This window comes from Prunus dulcis, chromosome 2, assembly GCF_902201215.1.
Source record: "Prunus dulcis chromosome 2, ALMONDv2, whole genome shotgun sequence".
Lineage (NCBI taxonomy): Eukaryota > Viridiplantae > Streptophyta > Magnoliopsida > Rosales > Rosaceae > Prunus > Prunus dulcis.
Genome location: NC_047651.1, coordinates 2634718 through 2651778, shown reverse-complemented (window position 1 = coordinate 2651778; position 17061 = coordinate 2634718). Strand labels below are relative to the sequence as shown.

The 17061-nt window shown below is 34.7% G+C and overlaps 1 pseudogene; it reads left to right on the top strand.

Moving 5' to 3' along the window:
* Positions 1-8165: 8165 nt before the first annotated feature.
* LOC117617702 lies at positions 8166-15160 on the top strand (annotated as a pseudogene).
* The last annotated feature ends 1901 nt before the right edge of the window (positions 15161-17061 follow it).

The window sequence follows — 17061 nt, the reverse complement described above, 5'->3', positions numbered from 1 at the left end:
CGTTAAAGGTCTAAATAGGAATCACTCTGTTTTCTGTAATTATAGCATAAGACTTCGGTGGTTCATTTTCGCGTCGTGTGAATTATATTACCACGTCGAAACTTTTTAAATAACGTCGTTAAAGGTCTAAATAGGAATCACTATGTTTTCAGTAATTATAGCATAAGACGTCGGTGGTTCGTTTTCGCGTCGTGTGAATTATATTATCCGTCGAAAATTTTTAAATAACGTCGTTAAAGGTCTAAATAGGAATCACTATGTTTTCAGTAATTATAGCATAAGAAGTCGGTGCTATAACTACCGTCATGATAAGTTATACTAACGTCGGTTTATATGTTTTTGCGTCGTCTGTGATTATATAATACGTCGTTTGTACATAAATAACTGTCGTGTTTTTTGTATATCTTTGTTTTAGGATGAATTGCAGAAACAAGTCTCGGAAGGCAAAGTCAGAGTAGATGGCAGCAAAGATGTGCTGACCATGGCTTTGGGCCCCGAACATCCTGGCAGATTGAGAGGAGTAGGTGCTGGGATTTCCCCAAGGCAGTATTTCAATTTACCCAAACCACAGAGGGTTAGTTTTGACGACCGTTTGAAGGAGAGTTTAAGAGTTCTCCTTCAAGAAGAGACTAAAAAGATGGAGGCTAAGGCAAAGGAAGAGGCCTTAAGGATGGAGGCTAGAACAAAACAATTGGTAGAGGTTGAGAGGGAGCATTTCCTTAGTCAGCTTTCCCAATTAATTCCTAATTTTGATCCAGGCATGCTTAAACAAAGAATTAGCCAAAGCCCCAAAAATCCTATGTCTGACAAAGCTAGCTGCTCTAGAGGTGAGGTGAAATCCCTCCATTATGAGGATGATAATGCCAAAAATGGGGAACATCAGCAAGAAGAAGAGAAGGAAGAAGAAAAAAGAGATGAAGAGAAGGAAGAAGAAAAAAGAGATGAAGAGAAGGAAGAAGAAAAAAGAGATGAAGAGAAGGAAGAAGAAAAGGAGAAAAAAGATGAAGAAAAGCATGACGACAAGGTATGTTCACATAATTTTGCCTTTTTTATTTGTTTTTCAAAATTTCAGACGTCGTTATTTTTTTTTAAACCGTCGTTTGTTTAAAACGTAGACGGCGGTATTTTTTTAAGACGTAATAAAATATTCATTACGACGGTTTTTCACCGTCGTTTAAATTCTTTTCAGACGACGTGTTTTTCCTTAAACCGTCGCCTTTATTGAATTACCACGTCATCTTTTTTATTTCTTTAAACAGGTTATTGAAGTTGGTGATTATTCAAATATGGAGGCGCCATCTTCTTTAAAAAGCCTTTGTCGTTATGTGGAAACGACACTCCTTCCTGAGGATAAGCCCCTGCAATTTACAATTGATAAGGAGGTGTTTGGTGGTGATCGCGATACCTTCCTCCTGCATGAAGATATTACACAATTTGCAGGCATGGAAGAAATTGGAGCTACTGTGGTGGCTGTATATATGAGGTTCGTAATTCTAAAATAATACGGCGTTGGTTTATATTTCGTCGTCTTAACTTACTAACCACGTCGTTAGTGTGTACCGTCGCGATAATCATATTATAACGTCCTCATCTATTTCAGTACGTCGTGTGAAATATTATAATACGTCGTTTTGTTATACATAACCGTCGTATTTTTTTTTTGTGCTGACTTGTTTATATTATTTTATGTATTTAGGTACTTACACGATGTTTTGAAACAAGCAAATATGTGCAGCATGGTTGGCTTTATCGACCCTGCTACAGTCAGTGCCAACTCTGGCACAATAGCTGACAGATCACGACTGGTAGCAGCTCGACTTCGGAAGACAGACGGTGAACAGATTTTCATGATGCCTTACAATCCAGGGTTAGTCTCCTTAGGATTTTGTTTTATGATTTTCAATAAATGACAGCGTATAAACTAACCACGTCGGTGTTTTATTTTATTGAGTCGTTTGAAACTACTAACCACGTCGGTATTTATTTATCGTCGTGATAAATATATAATGTCGTCGTTTTCTACTTTATTTCGTCGTGTGAACTATTATAATACGTCGTTTTTGTAAATAACCGTCGTTTTTATATTAATTTTGTGCAGCCGTCATTGGATCTTGCTGATTGTAAGAGCAAAGAAGGAGACCGCCTATTTTCTGGATCCTCTGCCAGGTCATCGTGTGGTCGACGAAGAGGCGAAAAACATCGTGAACAGTGCTATAAAAATGTATAATACCCACATAGCCCGAGCTGGACGTAAAAATGTAATTTGAAAAACTCTCTCAGGCACACCAAAGCAACCCAGCAGTGTCGAATGCGGGTATTACGTTATGCGCTTCATGAGGGACATCATCATGGATCCTTCCTTGGGGTTTGAGAATAAGGTAAGAAGAAATTACCTTCATACATTTCACGTCTTTTTTTGTATTATCAACGACGGTCATGTAAAATTACCGTCGTTGAATAGATATACTACGTCGGTTATGAAAAATATCGTCGTCTATGATTGAATTTCTTTTTATTGATAAACCCTAATAGTCATTGTTTATGCAGTATGCCAAGGGAAACCAGGAAGCTTCATACCCCCAAGAAGCCATTGATGAAGTCCGAAATGAATGGGCAGAGTTTGTTTTCCAAATTATTAAACAGGGCAATTATTGAACACTTGATATTTATGTATAATGTACAAATTTTCTCTATAATATGTAATGTAAAAATTTGTTGAGGTTTTCTTAAATTAAAAAAAAAAAACATACAAATTGCGTAACCGACGTGTAATACTTTTCCAACGACCTAATAAAGTCAAAAACCGCCGTATTTTGTTGTTTCGTTTTAAACAAATACGACGTAAAAGGATTGTTAGACGACGTTCTTTGAACAATTGAGTCGATTATGGTTTACAACATCTTCAATTTCTTAAGGGTTCAGAGTAGTACTTTGTAACTACAGCGGTTAAGTCGTGGAATATATATTTTACGTCGTATATTTATATAGCCACCATGGTTTCTCATTTTAACGACGTCATTTTAACGACTTAGTAGTCTATTACAATTTACAACGTCTACAATTTATTAAAACCGACGTGGTTTGTTGTTGTGATAAGAATATTTTATTATTTTCATATCAAAATATTCAAAATAAATATAAATAAATCAGAAAAATGAAAAGTCAACTCCTATGAAGTCATTGATATATTTTCTTCCACATAAACCTTGAAAAAAATCATTTTGAATAACAAAAATTTAAAATGACCATCCAAAACCAAATTGTTTTGATGAGTCATAAAAACACTTCTAGTTTTATGGTTTAGGTTTTAGGGTCTAGGGTTTAGAGATTAGGGTTGTTATTTATTGGGGTTTATTTTTAAAGTATAATTTTTGGGTAGTCTAGGGTATATGTTAGACTTTAAAACCATAAAACCTTTTATAAACTTAATTTTTTAAATTGTATAATTTAGTTTTTAAGGGTTTAGGATATTAATTTTTAACGACGGTGTTTGGGTCGTGGAATAAATATTTTACGTCGTTCAGTAAAATATCCGACATGGTTTCTACTTTAAACGACGTAATTTTAATATGTTAGTCGTCTATTATAATTTACAACGCCTACAATTTATTAACACCGACGTGGTTTGTTGTTGTGATAAGAATATTTTATTATTTTTATATCAAAATATTCAAAATAAATTTAAAAGAAATCAGAAAAATGCAAGGTCAACTCCTATGAAATCATTGATATATTTTCCCCCTAAACCTTGAAAAAATTCATTTTGAATAACAAAAGTTTAAAAAAGTCCTTCCAAAACAAAATTCTTTTGATGAGTCATAAAATCTCTTCTAGTTTTATTGTTTAGGGTTTCGAGTCTAGGGTTTAGAGATTAGGGTTTCTATTTATTGGGGTTTATTTTTAAAGTATAATTTTTGGGTAGTCTATGTTATATGTTAGGCTGTAAAACCATAAAACCTTTTATAAACTGAATTTTTTAAATTGTATAATTTAGTTTTATGGGTTTAGGTTATTAATTTTTAACGACGGTGGTTGGGTCCTGAAATACATATTTTACGTCGTCAATTAAAATATACGACATGGTTTAGGCTTTAAACGACGTCATTTTAATATGTAAGTCGGTTTATATAATTTACAACGTCTTTAATTTCTTAACCCCGACGTGGTTTTTCAGTCGTCGTTATATAAAAATATTCAAAATAAATTTAAAATTAATCCGAAAAATGAAGCTTCAAAATGAACGGCCTTACGAAAAATGAAGTTTACGTCGTGGAATATTAAATTTACGTCGGTCCTTGTACAACTTTCGCCTTGGTTTTTCTTTCGACGTTTTAAAACGCGCGCGCTCTAAAAATTTTTTAGATTTTTTTTAGATTTGGCTCTTATTCTTATACTTCGAACCCTGAAACCTAAAATTTTCAGATTTCGCGCAACATAACATTTCACTCTCTCACTTCTGCTCTAATTAAAAGTTGCACTCTCCAGGCTCCGTCGAATCTGTGAGCTCGTCCAACCTGTAAGTACAAACACTATCTTCCCCTTGTAAATTCATTGAATGATATTAGGTTGTTTTGTTAAAGGGTTTTAGGTATATGCTTTGCGATCTGTTAATAATGTGCTTATAGGTATGGGTTCATGGATTTTCTGTTTAATGGGTTCATGGATTACATTATCTGTTATGTTGAATTGGGAATGGATTTAATTTTGTCGGATCTTTTAATCACCCTATGTTATGTTAAATTGGGAATGGATTTATTGTTTTCATGCTTGGTTTCATGTATATGTTGGTTTCTTGCTTGGTTTCATGTATATGTTGGTTTCTTGCTTGGTTTCATATATATGTTGTGTTCTTAATGGGGTTTGTGTTCTTGAAAATAAACTGAGAGCACGACGAATTTTAAGGCATACGACGACGATTACACGACGGTTTTTTAAACTACCGTCGTTGTATTACTTATACACGACGGTTGTTTCATAAACCGTCGTCTGTATTACTTATAATAGACGACGTATGTTGAAAATCCGTCGTCTGTATTACTTAGGTGATGTGATAATTGACTGTGAGCCATTTACTAGAGGGATGCCAAATGTTGACACATTTGATGAACTGGTGGGTGAGTTAGGTGGTCAAAATATTCGAGATGGGTGTGAAGATATATGGATTGAATGATGCATGCTTATGTAATTGGCAGTGTATGACATTCATTTTATAATATATTGTAATTTGATTTCTTCACTTTCATTATACAGGTTTTGGCCACAAAACAATCAGTGCAAAAAATACTGGATCCAGATTACATCATTATATTCTGCATAAAAAACAACGTCTGTTCAAATAAAACACGACGTTATGGTTAACCATTTATTCAGCATATTTACCGACGCCTTAAAGCAACGTAACAATGAAGAACCACGACGCTATTGTGAAGCAATTATCCAGGATATCACGTCGGGGACGGATTAAGAACCGCCATGTAATCCAAAATAACACGACTCCAATAACATAATACCGACGCCTAAAAATGAGATAAATTATCTGAACATTAATTTGGAACCGACGTGGTTTAATAAACGCGTCGTAAATAATGACGTTGTTTAGAAGTTCAACGTCGTCTACATTAATAAGAACGTCGTGAGTAATGAATACATATAAATACAACGTCGACTATATAAATAACACGACGTTGTTTCGCATTTCAACGTCAACTACATAAATACATACGTCGTAAATAATGACACTGACACCTATATCCACGCCATCATTTTTAGAAAAATCGAAGTGGAAAACTTATTTCACGACGGTCGTTTGGAAATAAACGACGTAGTAGTTATCAATAACGTCGTCTTCTCATGTATTTAAAGATGTCATATTTTTTCTTGTCGTGAAAATTATATTTAACGGCGTAGTGTTTTATTTATCGTCGTTGTATGTCTATCTTGCGGCCTTGTTCTTCTAATATTTGTCATATTTTTCCTTTTTAACGACGGTGATTTGTTTGTGTTGGTCGTCTATTCTCATCCTCGACTATTTTTTAAAACTTATGCAGACTAAACACGTCTGTTTTTTTTTTTTTTCGACGTTGTTTTATTTAACAACGTCTAATATTTATCGTCGTTGTTTGTTTCTGAAAATAGGACTTACAAATTTTGTAATACGACTCTCATATATTAGTAACCGACGTTGTTTGTTTTTTCAACGTCTATTATATAAATACATACGTCGTAAATAATGACACCGACAACTATTTCCACGTCATCTTTTATAGAAAAATCGAAGTGAAAAATGTATTATACGACGGCTGTTTTTATCTAGGCGACGTAGTAGGAATCAATAACGTCGTCTTCTAATGTCCTTAAAGACGTCATATTTTTTGTTGTCGTGAAAATGATATTTAACGGCGTATTATTTTAATTTTCGTTGTTATATGTCTATTTTGCGGCCTTGTTCTGTTAATATATGTCATATTTTTCCTTTTTAACGACGGTTTGTTTAGAGAGTTGGTCGTATATTCTCATCCCCGACTGCTTTTTTCGATCTTTTTGCAGTACAAAGACGTTGTTTTTTATTTGTTGATGACGTTATATATTTTAACAACGACGGTGATTTAGCGTCGTGGTTTATTAGGGAAAAGATGACGGTGGATTCCACGACCGCTGAAAAACTGAATACACGACGGTGATTTAACGTCGTCTTTTTGCTTTTTTGTAGTAGTGTAGGTTCAGTCCAAAAAATAACTACAATTGCAGGTCAACTCGATTGAATCGTCCAATCCGATCACTAAAGGGTCGAGTTGGGTTGAGTTGGCCTAATAATATGCAAGTCTGAGTTTAAAAAATCATAAAACGCTATATATCGGATTGGGACCAAAATTGAACCAACCCAACCCATATCCACCTCTAGACAAAACGGGAACGAATCCGCTGTCTCCAATTTGGTGTCCCTTTTGTGTCCCTTCTCTAATTATTCGACGCATGTCATATAACTTAACAGAAAATTAACTTTGTTAATTTGTTTTATTTTATCATTAAGAAAAATCCTTTAAAAATTATATAAAAAATGCCCGAGATGAAAGTGCAGTGAACTTAAAAACCAATACATCACAAAATGGAAGAGATATGAGACATGAGGAATCACAATCCCTAAGAAGAAGACATCTGAATCACAAAATGAAACCACCTCATCTTTTACGTAACACAAATGCTAGAACGATGAAGAGACTGTTTGATTTACGAGAAAACAAAGGGAAGATACGTGAGTGTTGAAATCAATTTGGAGGATTCTGAGCAAAAAAAGAAAAAAAAAAAACAAGAAATCGATTTGGAGGAGATAACTCCTATTCAACCTCTCAGTTCGCAAAATCAAATGAAATTGAAATCCAAAGAAACAAATCAACCAAAACCCAAAACAAATAACAAGCCAGAACTAAAGGGACACTCCGAAACCAAAATGAAATAAAACCAAGAAGGAATCGACAGTCTGAAAGAACAGAAGCAAACTCCAAAACCCAAAGATAACTCACAAAACAGTAGAAAACAAATAGAAAATTTGGACATCTTTAACAACAAGAAGCTCTCCACAACCAAGATTCATGTCCACGTAGAAACAGCCAAAGGCACCTCACGATCAACTCGCACTTGCTCTATGGGATCGAAGGGGCATTGACTTTGGCCCTTGAAGGCAATGGCCTAGGGTTACTGCTGGGATACGTACGCTCCTTTACTTGGTATTTGCTGAGTTTTTTTATTTTTTTTAATGTCAAAAATAAAAGGAAGTTAACAGAGTTAACTCTCTGTTAAGTTATATAACACATGTCAAATACCTAGAGAAAGGACATGAAAAGGACACCAAATTGGAGACAGCGGATTCGCTCCCAAACAAAACCAACTGTGTCAAGTGGTGGGTTTTTGGGGTCCAAATTCCACCCCTAATAAATATGCACATGTATAATATGGGTAGATTGAAAATAGCGTTATGCTTTCGCACAAAAAAGAGAGACCAACCAAAAAACAAACAAAATTAAAGCCGCAATTGGTTGTTACCGGCCCAGCCGCACCTGCGTGGTATCAACATAACCAAACAACGTTGCGTGAACAAACAACAGTTTTAAAACGTAATGTTCGCCCATGTACACACCTATGACCTGTCTTTCTCTGTTCAAAAGATATCTACAATGGAAACAAAAAGTCACGTTCTTGTCAAACCCTAAATTCTGATATGATATGAAGCCAAGTTTCCAAATTGAATTCATGCGTACTCAAATGGGAAACCAATAAATAAGGAAGAAAATCAGAAGGACAGCGCCATGACCACCAAGGCAAGAAGAAGAACCATCTCTCTATATATAAACCTTGTTTCTTTGCCTTAGAAAATAAACTCAAAATTCCACTTTGATTTGAAAATGGGATCCTCAAGCACTTATTGTGTTGTTCTCAACTTGTCATTCCTTGTGTTCATCTTTTTTCTGGGTTCTTCGTTTGCTTCTTTTTCATCGTCGTCGTCATCCTTGCACCCTTTAGTTTTCAACTCCAAAGTTCAACACCTTAACTACACAGCAATATCTGAGTTTAGGGTTGTGAATAGAAGATTTCTGGCTGAGNTGTCCTCATCCGAGCCCTTATCTGCAAATTAGTATTAACTCAACTTCTTCTGGCCTCGGAGATGAAGAGTTCTTGAGTGTCAATGTTAGTGGTGTCCTCAATCCTTCCAAAGACGATTGGGTCGCCATGATTTCACCTTCTCATTCTGAGTATGAATTCTATATATATAATTGTACACGTTAATTATCTACGAATTTATTCATGCTTTTTTTTTTTTCTTCATATTATTTCAATTTGTTATATATTTTTGGCTATCACATGATATGCAGTGTCTCAAGCTGTCCTTTAAATGGGATTCTCTATGCACAGACTGGCGATCTCAGCAAACTTCCTCTTCTCTGCCATTATCCTGTTAAGGTAAACAAAATTATCGTTTTCATATTACTCATGTCCTTTTTTTTCTTTTTCTTTTTAAAGAAAGAAATAAATATATATCCTTTTTTTCTCTTTGCATGTGGTCCTTTTTTTACATAAAGAAAAAAAAAAAACAGAAAAGTTAGATATATGGTAATGAATTAATGTGAACATCATCGATGCCGAATAATGTGAAATTGGCACCCGACTGATACACACCACTCACTCTCCTCCTTGTATGGCGATATTGGATTCGTTTTAGAAGTTCATCGTCAACTTCTCTGTCCAACTTTTCTTTTTTTCAATTATTTTTGGCATGCGAAACCCGTATTAGCGAAAACCCGGCATAAAAAAAAGTTCTAAATTCTGCAAATGGAAGAGTTATACCAGTGATCATATTCCTATTCCTATAACAGTATTGATATATGTTAGGTTTCAAGAGTGTAGTGTAGTCCTAATTAATAGTTAGGTCCCAAAAGAATTGCCCTTCGGTGGTAACAGAAGTTTTTAAATTGTAATGAATAAAAGCTAAAGAGAAAAAAATATATATATCAAAAATAAAAAAATTTAAGGGCCACATAGTTGGAAAAAGTGGCTGGGCATGGGGCAGCCCATGTTGTCTTTAATGTACGACGTTACTAACAATGTGGCGTTAAGAAACCAGAAACATTTACGTACAAAGCCAACGAAGCACTTGCTTTGACGTTTGACAAAGCATAATCCTATGGGCCTAACAGTTTATTCCGTTTGATTTTAATATCCATATCAATTTCCTGTATATTTTGTTGAGCGGATAATGATGAACCAAACATGTGGATGAGCATGAGTTAGTTGGATAAGTTCTGTGTTCATTTTCAATACAACTGTTTGGATTGTGTTTTCCTCATTATATTTGTTTGTTAGATGGTGGTGATTTTCTCAGCAACTTGATAAACAAAACATTGTGCATGTAGGGTGAGAGTCTTGGGAAAATATTAGTTCGATGCATACTAAACTCTAAACCTTAAACCCCAACTACTTGGCTTTAACAAAAAAAATATATACGTAAGCTTAGATTTCACCATAGTTAGATATTGTTATCCTTTTTAGTATAATTGTCTCTTTAATTTGGAAGTGATTTTGGGAGAGCCAAAAGCAGGTATGGGGAGAAGTACCTCTCATGCTTCTTAATATGTGTTTTTAAACTATTCTAAGGATAAGCACGTGCTATGTCCACAGTGGTAGAGCCATTAAGGGAACAGTGTGGTCCCAGGCCCCACTCCATTTTTTCCAATTTTATTTATATACTATACATTAGATTAGTTTTAGGATATTTATTCTAAAATAAACAATATATTAGGTTCTCATTGTCTATAAATTAACCATAAAACTTCTTGATCTCTTATCTACTTATCTCCCTTAATTTTTTAAAGTTAATTTATGATATTTTGACTAAAAACTCCTAAATTTACAACATTTTTTTTCTTTTTTTCTTTTATTTAACTTAAGCTTTATAAATTTTTTTTATTTCCGTCCTTTTTCATGTATGAGTTCATTGAGTTGGGTACCTTAGTGTTGGGATTTATGAACTTTTTTTTATTCTTCTCTGTGTTGGAATATAAATTATTATAAGTTCAGTCTTTAATAGTGTAGACAAATTATTAAAAATATGAAATTCATGTTTCTAAAAGTAAATAAATAATTCATTAGAATTATGATCGTAACGAATGTATATAATATTATTAATTTATATCAAATGATAGTATGAAGTAGGCCAAAATGAGTGGTTAGTGTCAAATTAACTTCTTAAGTGGTTAGCATTTTAACAATCCTATTCAAATTATTTTTAAAAATTTTGTGAAGGGTCCCCTCTAATGTGAAATCCTGGCTCCGCCACTATCTTCTTTATAAAATCACTTACAACCACTTTGAAATGATTCTCAAACAAGCCCTAAATAACCTGATTAGAGAGTAGGTGAACAATCAATATAATTAAAACAAGAATATCAACTAACTCTTAATTTAGTGATTTTTTTCTTAAAGGTCGGAAGAACTTCCGAGTCCCTCTATCTCACATTGATAAGAATAACAACAAAATAGACTGACCTGTAATATATAATATGTAGTACGTTGACATTTTTTGAAATTGCTGCAGGCAGCATACATAAGCAATGATCCTGACTATCTGAGTTGCAAGAAGAAGGAATGCAAAAAGTATCGGAATGGTCGATGCTTGGTGTCCACTTGTGGTGGTGCATTATCATTTCATGTTGTTAACATCAGAACGGACCTTGAATTTGTGTTGTTTTCTGGTGGATTCGAGGCCCCTTGCATTTTGAAAAGGTCAAGCCCTGTGAGATTTGCCACTCCAAATAAGCCATTATATGGACATCTATCGAGCATAGATTCGACGGGAACATCGGTAACACTCTATATTATTTTCACTATTAATTTTGACATAGCAATAACTTACGTATATTCATAGTCTCGCAACACAATATGAAAAATTGAAAAATAAAATTTTCTCTTTTATGTGATTCTCGTCTTGAACTAATTTAATTAGTTTAGTGTGAAGTCACTTATGAAGGCTGCAAAGTGGTTTTGAGCTTTAAGAACAGCTTAATTTAATTAATAAATTGAAGCAAGTTGATTAAAATGTCTGTTTTCGTATATTTTTCCCATAAAAAAAAGATCGCCGAGATGGTTCTATCAACTTGTGAGATCATAGTTCTAACACAATGAAACATGAATTATGGGTGCAGATACGATTAACGTGGGTCAGTGGTGATCAGAAACCTCAGCAAGTACAATATGGTGACGGAAAAAAACAGACGTCACAAGTTACTACATTTTCACAAGATGACATGCAAAGTCAGTTCCTCAACATCCTATATCCATATATACGTTTCTCGTTAATATATATCTTGATACCTCTATAAAAGATGTGATCAACAATGTGATCATGCAAAATACAAATTCTAAAAGTTACACTAGCTTATTACCCTATGATATGGTTTTCAAGTTGAAGGTCTCCTTGATCTCTAGTTTTTTTTTTTTTTTTTGGTACCTCTTTTGTAAATTGTAGGTTCAGTTCTACCAAGCCCAGCCAAGGACTTCGGATGGCATGACCCAGGCTTCATTCATACAGCAGTAATGACAGGACTTAAGCCTTTATCTAATTTCTCTTATAGATATGGAAGGTATGTATAAACCCCCTATCTAATTTCCACCACAAAACAAATATTTGAAAAAAATAAAAGGAACAGAAAACACCATTCCAAAATTTCAATGAGATGTGGTGCAAGATGGAAGTGCTAAAAGTGTATTTTTTGCATTAGTTATAAAGAGCCTTTTCATCTTTCTTACCAATTCTTCAACACAAAGTGACCTTATGTATGTGGGAATGGAAAATAAATTGCAGTGATTCAGTTGGTTGGAGCAATGAAATCCAATTCCGGACTCCCCCAGCAGGAGGATCTGATAAACTCAAATTTCTCGCATTCGGTGACATGGGAAAGGCTCCTCGTGATGGTTCGACAGAGCATTACATTCAGGTATATATGATACATTTAGTACTGCAATGCAACAACTATATGCTCATCATTCATGCACACCTAAATAATACTTGTGTGGTATGAATAGCCAGGATCCCTCTCAGTAATTCAAGCCATGGCTGAAGAAATAAATTCAGGGCATGTAGACTCTATCTTCCACATTGGAGACATTAGCTACGCCACTGGATTTTTAGTTGAATGGGATTTTTTCCTGCACCAAATAAGTCCCGTAGCTTCTCGAGTTTCTTACATGACAGCTATTGGAAACCATGAGAGGTATGCTCTTTACTACCATAGTGGCAATGCATATTGAAGAAGGGTAATGTTCTCTTACTAGACATCTCAAGTGTTATGTTGTAAAGCTTAATCTAGGCCAATTACATTTGAATAAAGAATCAACTCTATAAATGAACCAGCAGGCGGCTGACCACATAACACACTAAACTTTCAGAAGATTTTCCTTAAGACATATGTTGACACCAAGTTGACCTCACCTAAACCCCACAATGAAATCCCACCAATTAAGGAAGGCCCATGCCCTCTCATATGCCTTCTCCATACCTCCTCCATGCCTAAAATCCCAAATCAAGGGGAGCCATATACCTAAATCCCAAAAGTCATGATGACTTGCCTACTTGTAAGGCGTACATAAGCAAGAGGCAACCAGCAAGCAGAGAAGGCCGGCTTTGCCTCTCCCACTCTAAGGCTCTCTTCTTTTACTAAGGCTTTATGCCTCTCAACTGTACAATGTAAAAGCTCTCTCGTAGTCAAATACATATTCGAAGCTCCACAGTGGATGTAACCTAATTATGGTGAACCATTCAAAATCGTGTACTTGTGTGTGATTGTGTTTTCCATCCCTCATGATGTTTATCCAAATCTATGCATGCATCAACAATATGCTTGACCATGCATTTTTCAGGGACTATATAGACACTGGATCAGTTTACATAACCCCAGATTCAGGTGGAGAATCTGGTGTTCCTTATGAGACCTACTTTCCGATGCCAACCCCGGCAAAGGATAAGCCATGGTATTCCATAGAACAAGCAAGTGTTCACATCACGGTGATATCTACAGAGCATGACTGGTCCCAAAAGTCTGAGCAGGTAAGGATAATTAAGCACTTCTGTAGTGCCTTATATTTATCCAATCTAGCATATGGAATTCTCAGCTTATTTGATGTTTTTCGCTTTGTTACTCTATGCAATGGATGCACTTTACAGTATCAATGGATGAGAAGGGACATGGCTTCTGTTGATCGATCCAAAACTCCTTGGTTGATTTTTATGGGGTAAGTTGTAACTGAAATACCTTCAAGTTTTTGTAGTGTTTGTAACCATTATTTCTGTGTGTTTGTGTGCTTCTGTTTCATTCTACATTGCAGTGATTAAGAAGTGGACTGTGGTAAATTATACACAATTTACAGTTTAAATTATGTTAATCCGATTATTATGTTCAAGATTACAGTAATTTCAATGAGATTCTAGCTATTAAATGAGCCCATGATTTCCACCCCATCTTTTTATGTTGTATTAAATGCTTGTGACTTCTTCAAATGTTGCAGGCATAGACCCATGTATACCTCCGCAGATGGACTCTTCAGTGTTGATCCAAAATTTGTTTTTGAAGTGGAACCATTACTGCTTCAAAGCAAAGTAATTAACATCCCTCGCTAGCTAGTTTGATTATTTTTCTGTTTTTTTTTTTCATTGTTCATCTTCTCTGTGTCTTTTACTTATTTCGACGTGGAGAAAATAGAAGAGTTTCTCTTCCAAAAAAAATAAATAATATCTCTTGGATTCGTCATGTGTCAAATTGGTTCTTTCTTGTTTCTTTCTAACATTGCTCTGGAAAATTGAACTAGGTTGATTTGGTCCTATTTGGTCATGTCCATAACTACGAGCGAACCTGCTCACTTTATAGGAGTCAATGCAAGGGATTGCCTGTTAAAGATGAAAATGGGATCGACACATACGATCATAGCAACTACAGTGCCCCAGTGCATGCAGTAATTGGTATGGCTGGCTTTACCTTGGACAAGTTTCCAACTGGTGTAAGTATCTCTCTCTACAACTATATACGTACACATGTACTTAAGCGAAGCTCCTGATATGTTGCATCCCTCTTTCTCAGACAAAAATGAAACAGAAAAAAAAATAGTTCTTTCATTGTTCTTTACATGGAATTGGATTTTGATCGTTCAGGTAAATAATCCTTGGAGCTTATCGAGGATTTCCCAATTTGGTTATCTCAGAGGATATGCCACAAAGAAGGAGATGAAATTAGAGGTCAGTGTGACAGTATGTGACCTTTGAGTTTCGTACTACAGAACATATATATGGAGAGAATTTTTTCATATACATATTATACTTAGTTCGTGTTCATCAGAAACACTCGGCTTAGCTTGAACTTCGGCAGACCTTGATGTTCTCTAAATTTCTTTCATTTTGCAGTTCGTGAACGCAGATACAAGAAAAGTTGAGGACAGGTTCCGCATTACAAAAGCAAGCTCATCTAATTAGAAACATGTAATTTAAATATATAGATGAGTTACTTCTATCTGTAAGCATTCAAGAGGTAAATGGTAGTTTTAAGTTTTAACCTTGACAATGTTAGTTGATTGATTACCTTCTCTTTTCTTTAAAATAAAATAAAAAATTGCATGTCCCTTATGGTGGCCTAATTTTGGGCCTTCTTGGTCCTACTCATTTATGCTTCAATGTGTCACATGTGTCTAAAGTCCTATGGTCCAATTCTTTATTCCTCAAGTTATGTGGGATCCAATTAATGCTCAATAACTTTAATTGATTAAATTAAACCATTCTAATTTGCTTAATTTGTTTAATGACATTATTAATTAAGTCATTAACTTGTCTCACAAGTATTGGTACCAGTCAACCATTCTTGACTGTATCAAGTGTTGGGTCAACGATTGACCTTTGACTTTGACTTTGACCAAGCCACAAAATCCTTTTTTCTTGTCTAATTCTTAATCCAATCCTTTTCGGTGTACGTTCTTATAGGTTCTGATTAGCAAGGCAATGGGTAAGTCCGACTTCTTCTAAATCAATTACGAATTATATTTCTCCATACAATTCTCCGCTATTGGTGAAGGCTAATTGTAATTATGCCTTAAGGACTTTCATAAACCATGGTTGACACTGAGGAGTATGTCATGGCTACCCAAGCTAAATAGAATTCATTGGAGAACCTAGTTAGTTTGTGATTGCAATGCAATTCAGTCCTTTCTAAAACAATACTTTATGTCACATTATTGTGATAAGGTTAACTCGTGTCAAATCCCTAATGTGACATTTTCAAGTTATATGATTCACTTGGATCTGATTGTAAACATTCTTGTTTCAATTCTCATCCTATATTTTGGCCAAAGATTCAACGAATCATATCTCTAGAGTATTCTCCCTTTTTACTAAGAGTAGAGATTCCTTATTATACATTCACATGCCTCTGGGAACTTGCCGGATATCCCGATGAGCACCTTTATGTCATATCTTTTAATGTGACTGTATAGTGTTCTCAAAGATAAATGACTCGTCCACAATACAACTGTGATGTCTTAGGTCTGAGGACTAATTTGCATTATCACAACTTAGAATTACTTGTTTGACACTTATGAGTAAAACTACCATACATTTATCTCATAAAACATAAAGAGGTCAAACATCATATTACCATAATACGAATAGTCATATATATATATATATATATATATATATATATATATATATAAGCAACCTAGTGGTTTTATCATACAAACTATACGACTATGTTCTAAAACATTAAGATAGTAAATAAGTACTTTATACATTACCAAATATACTAAATAAGTTCATAATACTATTAAGACCTCCATGAGGTGAACAAAATAAACATGCTAAATGATCCAAATCTCAGCAGATCATCCTTCATGAGCATCCTACTTGTTCCCAATCTCTGGAGCAACATCAGCTACAATAGATCAAATATTGTTATCAAACTCAAGTAATGTATAAACAATTGTTTAGAGTTAAACAGCAAAGTGATAAGCCTAGCAGTTCCTCTTCCAATGTCCATCTTTGCCGCAATGAAAACATGAAGGACTAATCACAATTAGCCTTCGCCACTAGGGAGAATTGTATAAAGGTATACAATTGACATTCAGTTTAGAAGTAATCATTCTTACCCATGGCCTTGCTAATTAGAATTTATAAAATCACACACGGAAAAGGTATGGATCGAGAATTGAAAAGAGAATAAATGATTTTGCGGCTTGGTCAAAGTCAAAGGTCAAACCATTGACCCGAGACTTGACGCGGTCAACACAAGGTTGACTAGAACCAATGCTTGTTAGACAAGTTAGTGATTTAATTTGTTAAGGCATTCAATCAATTAAACTAATTAGATTAATTTAATGAATTAATTAAAGTTATGAAACTTTAGTTTTGGTTCTATATGACTTAAACATTAAAGAAAAATGGACCTTATAGACTTAGGCAAAGTGTGGTAGACCAAAGAAGCCCAAAAAGGCCAAGAGATGGGGGTGCAACACATGTGTTCTCTTTAGTGGCACATG